At 44.1% G+C, this 16,776-nt stretch overlaps 1 long non-coding RNA gene across 1 annotated transcript; it reads left to right on the forward strand.

The window, feature by feature from the left end:
• The first annotated feature begins 7,317 nt into the window (after positions 1-7,317).
• Positions 7,318-12,754, forward strand: LOC111094596. Its single transcript, XR_005354980.1, has 3 exons — positions 7,318-7,454; positions 11,452-11,569; positions 12,599-12,754. It is a non-coding gene; the product is annotated as an uncharacterized LOC111094596 (long non-coding RNA).
• The last annotated feature ends 4,022 nt before the right edge of the window (positions 12,755-16,776 follow it).

Here is a 16,776-nt window from a genome sequence, read left to right on the forward strand (position 1 = left end):
TGTTGGAAGTCCTTCTCCTAGCTTTTACAGGGAGCAGAGAAAATAGGCATAAAGCATCCCCCATTATTTTTCCTCTGTGCCAAAAGAAAATGAAGGGCGCCCGGATTCAGTCCCAGGTGAAGTATCCTGCCTGATGCACTCAGCTAGGACCAGTCAATCTCTCTCTCTCTCTATCTCCATGGTAATTTCTGCTTCTGGGACAGCACTGCATACCTTTTGCCCTAAAGTTGAGTTTCTGAGACTCTGCTGGGTCTGGAGATAAAGACTCAGATCAGATACATTCCTTGCCTGCTAAGGAGAATCAGTCAGGTAATCGGGTGCTCAGGACGCTAGCTATAGTAAGTGGCATGTATTGGGCACTTAACCACGAGCCAGGCACTGTGAAGTACTGTGCATACATTGACTCATTCAGACCTCACTACACACAGACACTGTGGGGACTCAGTATTTTGAGTCTGTAGATGGTAAAATTGAGGCAGAGTCCATTTTGGAAACCAGTGTGGTAGATTCTTAAGGTTTACCATACAACCCAGCAGTTTTACTCCAAGGTACATCCCCAAGAGAACTGAGACAATGTGTTCACACAAAAACTTAGACACAAATGTTGGTAGCAGCAGCACTATGTATACTAGCTCCAAACTAGAAACAACTCAAATGTCTAGCAACTGATGAATGGATAAAAATATACATATTGCATACAGTGGAATATTATTTGGCAATAAAAATGAATAGAGTTCTGGTATACGTTAAATGAAAGAAGCCAGACTCAAAAGGCCATATGTTGCATGATTTCACTTACATGAAATATCCAGAATGGCAAATCTGTGGAGACAGAAAGTAGATTAGGTGGTTGCCTGGGGCTAAGGGTAGGAATGAGGATTAACTGTTAATGGGCACAAGAGAAGTAATGAAATCATAGAAAAGTCCTAAAATTAGATTATAGTGATGGTTACACAAGTTGGTAAATTTACTAAAGATTATTAAATTGCACACTTAAAAGGGGCAAATTTTATGATATGTAAATTTTACTTTAATAAAGTTTTTTTTTTTTTAATTGAGGCTAAAATCTCATAAACTGCCTGAAGGAACTGACAGTTACAGGGTCAGTTCAGATGAGATTCACAGGAGAGATTCAGATGTAGGCAGCCAGACCAGAGACCGATTCTTAACCAGTAGGCAGCACTGCTTCTGTGGGACAGCTTTTATCTCAGCCTAAGCAGAGGGAAGCTCACAGGCCTGGGAGGAGGCAGGCATTCTTGGAATGTTTTCTGGAAAAGGTGGCAACACTTGGTTTGTGTCTTGAGGTCTTTGCATAAATTCTTCACCAGGAAGCTTTCTGGGCTGCCATCTTTGACCCTGACTTCCTTTAAAGGGCTGAATCTCCTTGAGTAAACAGAAGTGTGAATGCCTGAAGGAGGAGGAGGACATCAGCTATCTTTCTTGCTGAGGAAAATCCACGATCCGGTGTTTAATGTGGCCTCTAGAGACGTACTTAGCTGGAGCTGCAGACAGGTAGATGACTCACGCTTTGCTCCTGCTGATGCGTGGGGGCTGAGCTTCCCATGGGCAGAGGCTGTCCTCTGCCCCTCTTCAGGCTGGCCAGAGGGAAATCTTCAGGCCTCTTGGGAATTCTTTTTGGAAGCTCCTTCCAGAAGTGTTTGAATTAAGGCCTAGAAGTCGAGGGAAACAAGAGCTTTAAACAGTCTTTCAAAAACCCTTCCGGTTTTGTCCTCTCTGACTTAGTCACAGTGGTGTCCAAAGAGCAGTGTGGTTTGGAGCCCTCCCCCACCCTGTGCAGGCAATAAGGGGGTGCATTGTCTGCAGAGAATGGAAAGTCAAGAATGAAACCGAGGCAAAGGACTGCTTGCCATACACCAGCAATTCTAAACAATGTCTGTGATAAAATATTCCTCCCCACTGGGGCAGACTATTCCTCTGCCCTGCCCTGGTATGCTACGGTTTGGTCAAGTCAATTTAGTGGCAGGTTACACAGATTCATTACAAGCTGGCTTAAACCAAAAAGATAATGTAGTGTAAGGAAGTGGGGTCTCTTATGGAGAAGCCTGTGGGCAGTGCCTCTTTCCTTTCTCCAGGACCCTATGACACACCTGTAACTTTTCTGTGTCAATGTCACTGTTCACTCTCTGGCTTTCTCAGGTTTACTGAAGTGACATGGCCTCAATTCCAGGAACTGGAAGAGACCTACAGTTCTATCTCCAAATTCCTGGGAGGTAGAATCTAATTGGAGCGGATTGGGTCAAGTCACCAGTCCTAACCCAGTGATTGAAGGGAAGGTATATTGAAAACCAGGCTTTTAGAACCCATGGGGGATTGTGTGCTGTCCAGTCACACCAAAACACATCTACTGTATTTATTTGGGTGTAGTTCGAGAGCAGCTGGACAGTTCTTCATTTGGGACTCCCATGAGCCTGAATGTTTATATACTCATTTCCTTATTTCCTTTTTCACTTGAGTTACCTGGAGTGGATTTTTATTTCTTGGAACAGGGCAGTCCTTGGCCAAAAAAAGAACCTAACTTGATGGGCAAAAAGGTGGCCACATAAAAAAGGCAAACATCCTTGGTTGTGAATAACGAATTGGTAGATTGGGGGCAGGTACCCTCTGAATGAAACACACATCTACATGTTCATGTTTCTCCTTTTGGAAAATGAGACATGTTACCACTGTGTCAAGACCAAAGGCAGGGCCATCTGTCTTCCCTTTTTTGTCCTGTTTCTTTTCCACAGATTTTCCATTCTCCCATGCAGACAATAGTCAATGAGGAATTCCCCAGTCTGGGTTTTTCTTTTTTTTTTTTTAAATTTTTTAAAATTTATTTATGATAGTCACACACAGAGAGAGAGAGGCAGAGACATAAGCAGGCTCCATGCGCCGGGAGCCTGACGTGGGATTCGATCCCGGGTCTCCAGGATCGCGCCCTGGGCCAAAGGCAGGCGCTAAACCCCTGCGCCACCCAGGGATCCCCCCCAGTCTGGGTTTTTCTAAGGGCCGGCAAGCTTCTCTCTCTGCTGGCTGGGGACTGAGTCCTTGATCGGCAGGTAAGAGTGTAGGCGCTAAGGGTCTCTTGCCATCAAAGGCACCCTGAGGGAGATGCAGTAGGTGGAACCAGCATCCCCCAGAAAGCATTCTTACTAAATGTGTTTAATCTGAATACAATGCAGCTTCTCCTTCCAGTTTACAGAAATAAGAAGGATATGGGGACAATTTAAATGACATCACAAAGGAACAGACAAGGCAAGAATATGTAATGTTCAGTAAGATATCAGGTCTGGACTCTTCAAAAAGCCACAGTCATTTAAATAAAAAAATTAGGTGGATGGGAGTTCTAGATTAAGAGAGACTAAAAATATGCGATGACTGCATGCCGTGTACACTTTAATTGGTTCCTGGTTCAAATAAAGAACAAAAGTAAAAAGATATTTCAGGGAATACTAGAAAAATTTAGCTCTAAACTATTTTGCTTGATATTAGGAAATTGTTAATGTTCTTAGGTGTGATACTAGGCTGGTTATGAGAATGTCATTATTTTGGAAGACACCTAAGAGAATATTTTCCCCTTATTTTTTTGTTTTTTTCTAAATACAAGTCTAGTATTTGTATATACATGTAAAGTAAATATGATAAAATATGTACGCTTGTTGAATCTAAGTGGTTAATATAAGGATGTTCCTTGATTTATTCTTTCAACATTTGTTTCATTCAAAAATACTCATAATGAAAAGTTGGGAAATAAAAATAGAGGAGTAAGATTAGACTTGAATCTGTATTCCTTCATTTAATAAGTATGGGCCTTGAGGCAATTACAAAAACCTTTTGAGACTCATATTTCCCCTCTATAAAATGGAGATAACAAGGGGGCACCTGGGTGGCTCAGTTAGTTGAGCGTTTGCCTTTGGCTCAGATGATGATCCCGGGGTCCTGGGATTGAGTCCCACATTGGGCTCTCTGCTCAGCAAGGAGTCTGCTTCTCCTTCTCCCTCTGTAGCTCCCCCTGCTTGTGGTCTCTCTCTCTTGTGGTCAAATAAATAAATAAAGTCTTTTTTAAAAAATAAAATGGAGGGATCCCTGGGTGGCGCAGCGGTTTAGCTCCTGCCTTTGGCTCAGGGCGCGATCCTGGAGACCCGGGATCGAATCCCACGTCGGGCTCCCGGTGCATGGAGCCTGCTTCTCCCTTTGCCTATGTCTCTGCCTCTCTCTCTCTCTCTCTCTCTCTCTGTGTGACTATCATAAATAAATAAAAATTAAAAAAAAAACTTAAAAAAATTAAAAAAAATAAAATGGAGATAACAATAGTACTTACCTCATAGAGGTGTTGTAAAGATTAAGTAAGATCATTTATGTCATGCCCTTCATGCCCTTAATCCAATGCGTAGTGCATAAGGGCTCAGTGAGTTGACTTTGCCCACAAATAGCAACAACACAGAGGAACTTTCTTTGGCTTCATTCCCTATTAGCCTCATCCTTGGTCAGAAGCTGACTCCTCAGTCAGCCAGAAAATTTGTATGAGGGCTGGATGTCTTCTCTTTGCTCCTCCAAATCCAACCTCTCGCTTCTCTGTCCTGCTCTATGACTTGAAGTGCTGGCCAGGGTGGACCACTGCACCTAGGCTCCACTTCCCTCTGGTTTTTGGTTCTGTTCAGCCAATGGGAAGCATCAGCAGGGGACTGAAGAGAGGTGAAAGAGTGAGCTAGGTTGCCTTGGGTGGATACCATTCCTCCTCTGACCCCTTCAGGCCTAGGGACGTGTGGGATCCACTTTGGCTGGCCCTGGAATACTACACTACCTCTTGTTGTTCTTCTTCAGGTTTGTACATAGAACCTTTATTAAACTGTTATTGATCCAGTTTGAGTATTCTCCCTATTTCCTCCCAGAACTCTGACTGATACAGGGTCTACTATGTGCCAATCATCTTGCCAGATTCTGAGGGATATCACAATTAGTAAAACAGAATTAGTCCTATCCCTTCTGGAGGTCATTGTGTGTTCACCTCAGACCAGTCACCTTGGGGATTTCCGAGGTGATACTGAGCCCCCCATTCCAGTGGACTAGTGTACACAACAAGACAAGCACCACTTCCCTACTTCTACCCCCTCAACACACATACACGGAGAAATCTGACTTGTACCCAGGGATATCTTGGCCTGCCCCAGATCCTCAGACCAACAAACCAAGAGAAATGTTGGCTGTGCCCCCTTTTTCTCTACTCTGTGTGTCTGGTTGCCTAAGAGCTCAACAAAACCTCCTTAAATGTCAGAGGTATACTTACTACAGGCAAACAAATGTGGTAACACTTAGCAGGATGCTGTGTGCAGCACTAGGCTTCATTAAATCAAGTTTGTGGTAAAAAGAACTCAGAAAGCACATTTGTGTAAGACAATAGGATTAGATTATGTTCTCAGATGTTTCCTTGAGTCTTCTAATATCTGTGTAAATGATCCCCAGATGAGACTAGGATTTAACACCTTTGAGAAGCTGGGTGTATAAACTCAGGGCCTTGTGTGTCTACTCTGAGAATGGTTTTCCCACTCTCACTGCAAACATGAAGAGGTGGACATCATTTGTGGGCAAAATTTATTTGCAACAGTTTGGACAAGTAAATGCAACAGTTCCCACTCTGGTCCTGAGCATGCTATGCTCAATGAATCCTTTGTTCTCCCTTTTGGGGAGCTCCTCAAGATGGGACCTGTATTTTTGTCCCAACACAGTAGACTAGTACACAGCTGATGAGATGTGAATTATCTCCTGGTTTTGTAGCTCGGAAAGGATCCTCTCAGGGAGCCCAGTGACATAATGAAAAAACCTTCCTGGGTGGTGCTTCTCTAGGACCTCAGAAATCTGAAACATATGGAGAGTTTGTCTGCACTTGGGTCCCATCCCCTGGCTCCATGTGTTGGCTGCAAGGTTGCGATTATAACTCCTAAGTATGAGCCTCACCCAGAGGTTCCTCTGCATTTGTGGTGAGCATATGGACAAATGGAAAATAAACAGCCCAAGGAATTTCTGGTTTGGGAGCTGGCTCACAATCAGATGTTACAGAAAAGGGAGCATTCAGGGCAAGTGGAACTTTTCTAAGTATATTGTAAGCCAGGAGAGAGATTCCTTCCTGTAGACAGCTGCCCCCAGGAGGAATGGCCCCATGATGACACCTGATATTTATTGAGCATTTATATTCCATGCCTGGCTCTGGGCCAAGCCCTTGACACATTTTTTTTTAATTGGAGCCTCATAACAATCCCTGTGATAATTAACTGTTACCCTTAATGGTAATGGTTATCTCAGTAATAAAACCACATTTTACAGATGAGGATACTCAGAAGGCTAAGAAACATTCTACTGTGGTTATACACTTCGCAAATGGGTAGAAACAAGCCTTGAACCCAGTCCTAGTTAGTAGTAAAAATCTTCCTCCTAATTACTGTATCATACCACAGCACTCCTGGCTGCATTGCCGAAAGGGGCTTTTTTTTTTTTCTCACATAGACCTGACGCACAGATAAGAGCAGAAAGCAAGGAAAGATCTACCTCTTAGGACATAAGCTTCATAAGGACAGGAATCTTTGTTTAATTCACTGCTGTATCCCCAGTAACCGGCACATTGTTATTGGCTATTTGTCGCCTAACTTTAGTTACCACACCTCTGGCCTGTGAGTGTGTGGGGGTGATGACTATGATAGAGGAAACCGATTTTGGTTAGCAACCTACCCTATGCAGCTGAGGCCCTGGGAGTCTATGAGCTGGGGTCGGGTTCAGATTTTATTTAAAAAAATTTTAAACATTTTATTTATTTATTAGAGAGTGAGACAGCATGAGCAAGGAGGAGGGGCAGAGGGAGAAGCAGCTCCCCGCTGAGCAGGAGCCCCTATGAGATGCTCGGGCTATCCGGCTATCAAGCGGAAGGCAGCAGCATAACTGACTGAGCCACCCAGGCGTCCCAAACAGGGGCCCCGGGGGTTCAGATTTTAAATCTTGGTTGTGGCTATGGTGTGCAAGAAAGAATGCTACAGAGAGCTGAGAGGCAAGCAGGGGCTGGCCACAGGTGGTAGCCTTGGGGTCCCCCTGTCCCCAGTCTGCAGACTGAAGGGGTAGAGGGTGGGGACTGGAAAGAGAGGGGTGGGGGAAATCTAGGGAAAGGAGGGAGGGAGAAGACACGACAACTGTTCGGGAGATTGAAAGGCCCCAGTCAGTGCAGCTCCGGCAGGTCAGACAGACTCTCAAGGCGCCTCCTTCCTCCGGCTCCTTCTCCCATTGTTGGGCAGTCTGGGTGAGAACAATGGGAATGGAATCCTTTTCCCCTCCTGCCTGGCGGGGCTGGGCCCACTTCCTCCTGGCCCCCCAAAAGGAATGCTTTCTTGTCTGGCTGTGTGGGACCCTCAGGGAAGAATGGCAGTGGAGGCTCCCCAGGGATGAAGGCTCTGTGGCTTGAGCTGATGACAGTTGAGTTTGGAGCAGGGAGGAGGCAGGTGTGGAGGATCTTTTCAGAATTCCTCTTGGGTTTCTAAGGAGTATTTCTGCTCTTTTTCCTCACTCATTATGGGGGCTCTGTTGGGAGGTGCTAAGTCAGTTAGGGCTCTTGCTGACTTAGGGAGCACGCCACTCAAGCAAATCTGTGAATCAGAGGGAAGGGGCCAACAGTCCCAGTGAAGCCCTTTGAGACAGGTTAGCGGGATCTGGGTGTCATCCTGGGTAGGACCGTGAGCCACCCGAACCCTATTCCTGGCCTCCCAATAGTCTGGAAGCCACTGCATTTTGTGTGAAACAGTTTCATTGCCATACCTCTTAGAAGGCACTTAGACACAGTTGCATTCTAATTTCTGCTGGTGTTGGCAGCAATGGGTTGGCATGAGCAGAGGACACTGAGGTTTGCATTTCAGATTTAGAAAACACAGAAACTGCTCTTGCTTTTTCTCCTCTCTTTTGACAGTCTCAAAGCAGTTGTTTGATTTCTCCCTTGCTTGGGGGAATGGATACCCATCACCTATATACCCTGGGTGTGACCAACAAGATATCAGGAATGGCCTGTGAAGATCAGACTCTGCCCTGGTTCCATTTCTCACTCCAGGGTTCAGGACCCTTGGGGACTTGTCATATCTCCCCCAACTTTCCAGAAAACCTTCTTCCAGTGTAAGGCTAGAAGAAGGTGAGAGAGGAATCCCCTGTGGCCCATAGTAGCATCAGCGTGGGAGTCTGAGTTGAGCCTGAATTGAGCTAACCAAGGGGAGGGAAGGGTAGTCAGGCCCTTAGCCTGTCTGAGGGGATACCACCTAATTTAACCAGTATATTTTATTGTTGAAATTAGGAAAGGGGGGTCGGTGAGGATGGGGTCAGAGGAGAGTGTCTCCCTGAGTTGGGGGAACCATTGGGAAATATGGAAGAAAATATGTTTGGAAGGTCTGGGTGAGTGTCTGGGTACTCAGCTATGGAACCCAGGGAAGGAGACATACTAATGACACAGTAATGAGAGCTGACAAGTATTGAGCTCTTTAGGGAACTAATTACTACACTTAGCTCGCCTGGCTGCCAGCCTTCTGGGGAACCCATGCAGAGCAGAGGGCTAGGGTGTGTCTCTGCACAGGGTATATAAACATCGATTTAATCCCACTGTTGTCTGCTGTGTTGCTGCCCCCAGGAAACAGACACTCTGTGTTTCCTTCTTCAGAGAGTAAACCTCCAGTGTCCTGTGGGCCAGCCTCAGGGAGGGCAGACCTGGGACCTCCCGGGGAATGGGAAGGAATGGGATCTGGCTGCACTGTCAACAGCCTTTCAACCCATTCTCCTGCGTGTAGGCTCCATCTTTGCCCCCGCTTCCAGAGATACTTGGTGCTGTCCCTCCTGAACCTACACCGTTGGCTTAGGGCTCAACTTTCTGGGGCCTGCAAAATTAGTGACCACTAGTTCATCTGCTTTCTAGCTTTCATTTTCTTTCTTTTTTTTTTCTTTTTAAGTCTTCATTTATTTTTTTTCCAGTATAGTTAGCATACAGTATCATATTATCTTCAGGTATACAAGGTATTGATTCAACAATTCTGCACATTACTCAGTGTTCATCAAGATGTGAATATTCCTTCTTTCTTTTTCTTGGTGCTAGGATATTTTATTTCTTTTTGCTGTTGTCCTTCAAGGTTTATGTATTTCAAAAAAAAATCTGTTTTGTTTTGGTGGGCTTTGGTATTTTTTTGTTTTTTTAAGATTTTATTTATTCATGAGAGACCCAAAGAGAGAGGCAGAGACACAGGCAGAGGGAGAAGCAGGCTCTATGCAGGGAGCCCAACGTGCAACTCGATCCCCGGTCTCCAGGATCAGGCCCTGGGCTGAAGGCGGCGCTAAACCGCTAAACTGCTGAGCCACCGGGGTGCTCTTTGGTGTGTTAAATACATGTGTTCAATCCTCCATCTTTTGCTGGATGGAATTTATCCAGTTGGTAGATTTATCCCTTTATGAGTCATCTAAAGCTTTCAGGCTTTGAGTAGCAAAAATGTCCTGGCCCTTAAACACATTTCAGTTTGCAGGTTAATTTTGCAAGTAAGTCAGTGTATGTTCTTTCTCTTGGCTCAGCTCTCACTATTTTTCCCTACAAATTTTGGAGCCCCAAGCCTGGTTTGCCATCCTTAGAACTTGGTACAGATATGTCTATGTCTATGCCTGACTGAATGACTTTTTTTTTTTTTAATTTTTAAAATTTTTTGAGAGAGAAGTGACCCAAGGGCAGGGGGAGAGGCAGAGGGAAAGAGAATCTCAAGCGGGCTCCCTGCTGAGTGCAGAGCCCAATATGGGGCTCAATCTTACCACCCTGAGATCACAACCTGAGCCAAACCAAAAATGGAAGGCCTAACTGCATAAGCTACCCAGGCATCCCTGGTGGCATGACTTCTGAATTAGCCCATATCTTTTTTTTTTAATATATATTTTATTTATTTATTTGTGAGAGACACACAGAGAGAGGAAGAGACTTAGGTAGAGGGAGAAGCAGGCTTCCTGCAGGGAGCCTGATGCAGGACTCCATCCCAGGACCCTGGGATCACGACCTGAGCTGAGCCACCCAGGTGTTCCTAGCTAGCCCATATCTTAAGGAAGCTTTCATCTGAGAAGAACCAGCACATTGGCAAGATTAATTTTCATAAGCCTATACTTTATTTGTTGATTTTTTAAATTAAAGATTTATTTATTTATTTATTTATTTATTTATTTATTTATTTATTTATTCATGAGAGACACACATAGAGAGGCAGAGACATAGGCAGAGGGAGAAGCAGGCTCCATGCAGGGAGCCCAATGTGGGACTCGATCCCGGGTCCCCAGGATCATGTCCTGGGCTGAAGGCAGGCGCTAAACTGCTGAGCCATGCAGGTATCTCTCTTTATTAATTTTTATTATAATTCTATACAAAGATGTCACAAAATCTATACAAGTTTGCACTCTACACACAAAGAAGAAATACTGCTTTACCCAGCTTTAATCCCACAACCTTATATACCCTGAGTACCTTCTTCCAATCACTCCCTCCCAGAAATAATCACTATTTTGGTTAATCACTTGCTTTTCTTTATAGCTTGACTATCTGTGCATAGAAACCTAAATAATACATTGTTTCCTTTTGAAATGTATATAAAGTGCTGGCTTCAGCAGCACATATACTGAAATGTATATAAATAGAATCATATTTATAGTTTTCTCTGATTTGCCTCTTCACTCACCATTTCTTTGAGATTCATTCAAGTTGACCCATGTTGTTGCAGTTCATTCATTTGATTATAATGTTCCATTGTAAGGTAACTCCACAATTTATTCTACTGTTGATGAATATTAGGTTTCCTCTTTTTACTCTTTCAAACAACAGAGGTGGGGCTATAGTGAGGCAAGAGAGACACTGTTATTTTCCTGTAGCTGTCTTAGCAAATGACCACAAATGGGATGGTTTAAAACAACAGAAATTTATTCTCTCTCAGTTGTGGAGATTGGAAGTCTGTAATTAAGATGTCTTCAGGGCCACATTCCATTTAAAGCGTCCAGGAGAAGATCCTTTCTTGCTTTTTGTAGCTTCTGATGGCTCCAGGTGTTGCTTGGCTTATGGCTGGTGGCTCTATCACTCCAGTCCCTGCCTCTGTCTTCACATGACCTTCCCTTTCTTTCCGAGTGTCTCTGTTCTGTGTATTTCCCATAAGGTTGCTTATTACTGAATTTGGGCCCACCCATATTATCCTGAATGATCTCATCTCCAGATCTTTAACTTAATTACATCTTCAAAGACTTTTTTTTCCAAATAAGATCTCATTCAGAGGTGTTAAGACATGTGCCTGTCTTTTGGGGAGCCACTATTCAAGCCCTACCCCCGTAGACATCATGGGTGCAATATTAGAGGCACCAGGCTTTAGCAACCTTGAGCCGAATGCCACCTTTCCTTTTGTGCCCTCAGAGCCTCTCTTCCTCCCTCAGGCCCTGGATCTGCCTAACAGCTCTGCTAAGAACCTCTGTATATGTCGCCTGGAACCCTTGGGCAGGAGTTTATCTGGGATACCTAACACACAAGTGGAATTGCTGAATGATAGAAAATGTGCGTATTAATCTTTGTTAGGTAAGGCCAAACTTTTTTCAAAAGGGTATTACCAGTTTATGTTACCATCAGCAGTAGATGGCAGTTCCTGATGCTCCACATTTTGTTCAGGACCTGGATTGACCAACTTTCTATTTGTAGTCAGTGTAGTGGGTACAAAGGAGTAGGAGTGGTAAGACCTGGTGAGAGGGGCTCTTGGATGGCTCAGTCAGTTAAGTGGTTGACTTCAGCTCAGGTCATGATCTCAGGGTCCTGGGATTGAGCCTCACATAGAGCCCTATGCAGAGCCGGAGCCACTCCTTGACTCCATGCTCAGCAGGGTGTCTGCTTGTCCCTCTTCCTCTCCTTCTGCCCCTCCTCTCTGCTTGTGCTCTCTCTCTCTCTCAAATACATAAAATCTTTAAGAAAAAAAAGAAAATGTGATGTGAGAGAGTATCCCATCCAAGCTTTAATGTGCATTTCTCTGATGACTAATGAGGCTGAGCATATTTTTACATGTTGATATGCTGTTTGTGTTTCTTCTTCTGTGAAATACTTGCTTAAGGCTTTTGCTCATGTTATTTATTTATTTATTTATTTATTTATTTATTTATTTATTTATGAGAGAGAGTGTGTGTGTGAGGGTAGGGAAAGAGAAAATCTTTAGCAGGCTCCATACCCAGCAAAAGCCCAACAAGGGGTTCAGTCTCACAACCCTGAGACCCTGAGATCATGACCTGAGATAAAAATGAAGAGTTGGATATTTAATCACCTGTGCTATGTAGGCACCTCTAATTTATTTTTGATTTTTCCTTTTGATTTATAGAAGTGCTTTATATACTCTCTAAATTAATCCTTAAATCATTCCTATTATCTTTTCTCTTTTTCAAATGTGGTTGTTTTTATTAGTTGTTTCCTTTATCATTTGGGTGTTTTATTTTGTTTTGTTTTGGTTTTTTAGAGAAAGAACACACGCATACAAATAGGTGAGGGGGCAAAGGGGAAGAGGGAGAGAGATAATCTTTTTTTTCTTTTTCTTTTTTTGAATAGAGAGAATCTTAAGCAGGCTCACGCAGAGCCACACAAGGACTCAGTCTCACCACCCTGAGATCACAACCTGAGCTGAAATCAAGAGTCTGGTGCTTAACCAAGTGAGCCACCCAGGTCCCCCTGGGCTTTTTGTTCTTTGTTAGAAACTCCTCTCAATCCTTGAGCATATAAAAATATTTCATTATGTTGTCTTTTTAAAAAGATTTATTTATTTATTTTAGAGAGTGAGAGTGAGCACGTTTGAGAGGGAGAGAGAAAATTTCAAGCAGACTCCCTCCTGAGTGTGGAGCCTGACATGGGGCTTGACTGATCTCATAACTGGTGAGATCATGTCCTGAGCCAAAATCAAGAGGTGGGGATCCCTGGGTGGCGCAGCGGTTTGGTGCCTGCCTTTGGCCCAGGGCGCGATCCTGGAGACCCGGGATCGAATCCCACGTCAGGCTCCCGGTGCATGGAGCCTGCTTCTCCCTCTGCCTGTGTCTCTGCCTCTCTCTCTCTCTCTCTCTCTGTGACTATCATAAATAAAAAAAAAAAAAAAAACAAAAACAAAAAAAACAAAATCAAGAGGTGGATGCTTAACTGACTGAGCCACCCAAGTGCCCCTCTTTATGTTGCCTTTTAAGGATTTTATTTTATTTTTTTTAAGATTTTATTTACTATTCATGAGAGACACAGAGAGAGGCAGAGACTTAGGCAGAGGGAGAAGCAGGCTGTCTATGGGAAGCCCAATAGGGACTCAATCCCAGGACCTGGGATCATGACCTGAGCCAAAGGCAGATGCTCAACCACTGAACCACCCAAGGGTCCCAGGATTTTATAGTTTTATCTTTCAGATTGAAGTCCCAGGATGGATTTTTTGGTATATAATATGAGGCAGGAATGCAATTTCACTTATTTCTGTGTAATTAACCAGTTGTCTCAGCACCATTTATTAGTCCAGGATTTATCTGCTCTCTGAAGTATCTTCTTCTTGGTCAATAAATCAAACTTCATGTGAACATGAATGTTGTTCTAGGTTCTCTGTTCTGTTCAGTTAGTCCATTCGTCTGTCCTTGTTCCAATGAACACTGTCTTTATTACTCCATTTTTAACCATAAATCATGGTATCTGGTTGAATAAGTCCGCACCAACTTACTTGTTTTAACAAGTGTCTTGGCTTTCTTGGATAGTTGCTCTACCATATACATTTTTGAAACAGCTTTTCAAGTCCTTAAAAGTATTTGTTGGGGTTTTAATAGGCATTACATTAAAGGTATAGGTGAGTTTTGCTAGAATTGATGTAATTATGATTTTGAATTTTCTTATCTGAAAACATTTTGTCTCCATTTATTTAGCTGTTTGTGTCATTTGAAGTTTAATTATTTTCCACAGAAGGTTTACATATCTTTTCTTGATTTATTCCTACATATTTAAAACATTTTTAGCGGCCTTTAGAAATGGGTGTCTTGGGCAGCTTGGGTGGCTCAGTGGTTTAGCGCCACCTTCAGCCCAGGTAGTGATCCTGGAGACCTGGGATCGAGTCCCATGTCAGGCTCCCTGCATGGAGCCTGCTTCTCCCTCTGCCTGTGTCTGTGCCTCTCTCTGTGTCTCTCATGAATAAATAAATAAAATTTTAAAAAATAGGAATGGGTGTCTTTTTCAGAAAATGACTTTCTTTTTTAAAAAAGATTTTATTTATTTGAGAGAGCTTGAGAGAGAGCATGAGTGGCGGGGAAGGGCACTGGGAAAGGGAGAAGCTGACTCCCCACCAAGCAGGGAGCACAACATGAGACCATGAGACTCAATTCCAGGACCCCAGGATCGTGACTTGAGCCAAAGGCAGACACTTAACTGACTGAGCCATCCAGGCACTCCACATTTCTTTTTTTTTTTAATAATTTTAAATTTTATTTAAAAAACATATTTATTTTAGAGAGAGCAAGCCTATGTGAGAGTGGGGTGAGGGGCACAGAGAGAGAATCTCAAGCAGATTATACCCCCTGAGCACAGAGCCTAACACAGGGCTCCATCTCATGACCCTGAGATCATAATCTCAGTTGAAATCAAGAGCTGGGACACTCAACTGACTGTGCCACCCAAGTATCCCAAGAAAATTGTATTTCTAAGTGATTATTGCTGATGAAATAAAATATATGATTTTTAAATTTAGCAATAATTACAGATCTCTCTTATTAGTTCAAATATTATATCTCTATATTATTTGGAGGTTTTAATGTAGCTCTTCATCAAAGAAACTTCCTTGAGACAAAAAAAAAAAAAAGATCCTTATGCCTCAGTTGAAAAAAAGAGCTAAAATTGGTGGAGGTTCAACCAAAGTGAGATATAAATGATCAGGAGTCTCATCTCCTCAGTCTGTCTTTGCCCAGCCTTCGAGGCACCCCTGATATACCACTTACTCCACAGAGCACATGTTCTGTCTACTACCTTTGTATTAGTCTGCTCAGGCTGCCATTATAAACTACTACAGAATGGTTGGCTTATATGACAGAAATTTCTTTTCTTCACAGCTCTGAAGGCTAAGACCTAAGATCAAGGTGCCAGCAGTGTTGGTTTCTGGTGAGACCTCTCTCTTCCTGGGCCTTTTTGATGTGTCCTCATATGGTCCCTTCCTCTGTGTAAACACGAGAAGAGAATGAGCTGGTGTCTCTTCCTCTTCTTATGAAGACACTAATTCTACTGGTGTAAGGTCCGACCCTTATGACCTCATTTAACCTTTTTTACCTCCTGATAGGCCCTATCTCCAAATACAGTCATATTGAAGGTTAGGACTTTGATGTAAGAATTGGGGGGGGGGGGGGGGGGGGAGACACGGTTCAGTTCCTAACATCTTCCAGTCTTCCAGATGGAGTCACTGAGTCTCCTTAAAGGTCGATGATTCCTCCTAGCACATGTTGAAATTGGGAGCTGAAATTAAACCAGAGGCACCGACACAGATGTTCTGGTGACCTGCTGGCTGAGTGATGTCTAGAACTTAGCAGGGACCTCCTGGGCTCTGCTCAGAACCGAGGACTCCACCTGTGCCCTGAGATGGATGGGAAGCTCCAGGAGCACCTGTGTGAAGCACTGCTTGCATGGACAGTACCATGGATGTTGGCCATTTTTTACAAGGGGCTTAATGAGCTGAAGTAGAAGAGCTGAGCTGACCCTGTGTGGTGACCATGGTCCATGCATGTGGGACTCGGGAACACGCATGGGGGTCAGGGAGCTTTATGACTGCTGTTGCAAAGCAGAGGAGTCTCAAGGTAGCAGGCCTTTGGGGTTGGCTGTAGTCCCTCACTTTTATCAAGTTCTTTCCGTGTCCCGGCTGTTCCAACTGCTTTATAAACCTATCTTGTGGGACCCTCTGCCTCTCCTGTGAGATAGGAGCTCATGTCAGCCCTTAGCGTGACACATCTAGGAGTGGTGGGGCTGCCAGGCCTGGGGTTATTTGGCTCCAACGTTCGTGCCCTAATGCTGTGCCCTACTGCTTGGGTCCTCCCCATCTCTTCCTTGAAGCTCTTTTCTTCTTTGAGGAGAGAGAACAGCTTCTGGGTGATGCTGCTGGGCTGACCAGGCATCTTTCCACAGCCTGGTCAGGTTTGGATGTTTCTCATCTCCAGGAGGAAAGATTGGGAAGTTAAATGTATGTCATTGTTCTTCAGGCCCATCAGGGAGCCAAGCAGATCAAACTGGGTGGGGGCAGGGGGCTGGAATGTCCCAGGCTGCCTTTTCCCAAGTTGAGGAGCGGAAGCCATGACAGCTAAGAGGATTTGTGGAAATTCCTCCGCACATTGTTACCAGGCAGAGGAAGTGTTTTAGAGTGGAGTTCTCAATTTCTGCCCTGGGGAGCCAGAGCTAGTTTCCGCTTCTGAAACTTGTTTGTGGGAACGTGAAGGGGCTGTTTCAGATCCTCAGTGTGGGGGGTTCCACATACACTCCCCATAGGTGAAGGGGGCAAGGGGGTGCAGTGAGCTGGAGTGTGTTCCTCTTCCTTTTCCTTCAACTTTGAGGTGGATGGCTCAGAGCCGAAGCAAAAGAACAGAAACATTTTTTCCAGGCCTGCTGGTATTTGTTTCTGGCAGCATCAGCACAAGCAGATTAGAGAAATAAGTTGCATTTTTTAGTCTGTGTTCACCCTCTGGACTGGACCTCCTCACACTCCGTCTGTGTGGCCCTCCACACCCACTAGTCCATCCTAG

Source organism: Canis lupus, chromosome 2 (genome assembly GCF_011100685.1).
Source record: "Canis lupus familiaris isolate Mischka breed German Shepherd chromosome 2, alternate assembly UU_Cfam_GSD_1.0, whole genome shotgun sequence".
NCBI lineage: Eukaryota > Metazoa > Chordata > Mammalia > Carnivora > Canidae > Canis > Canis lupus.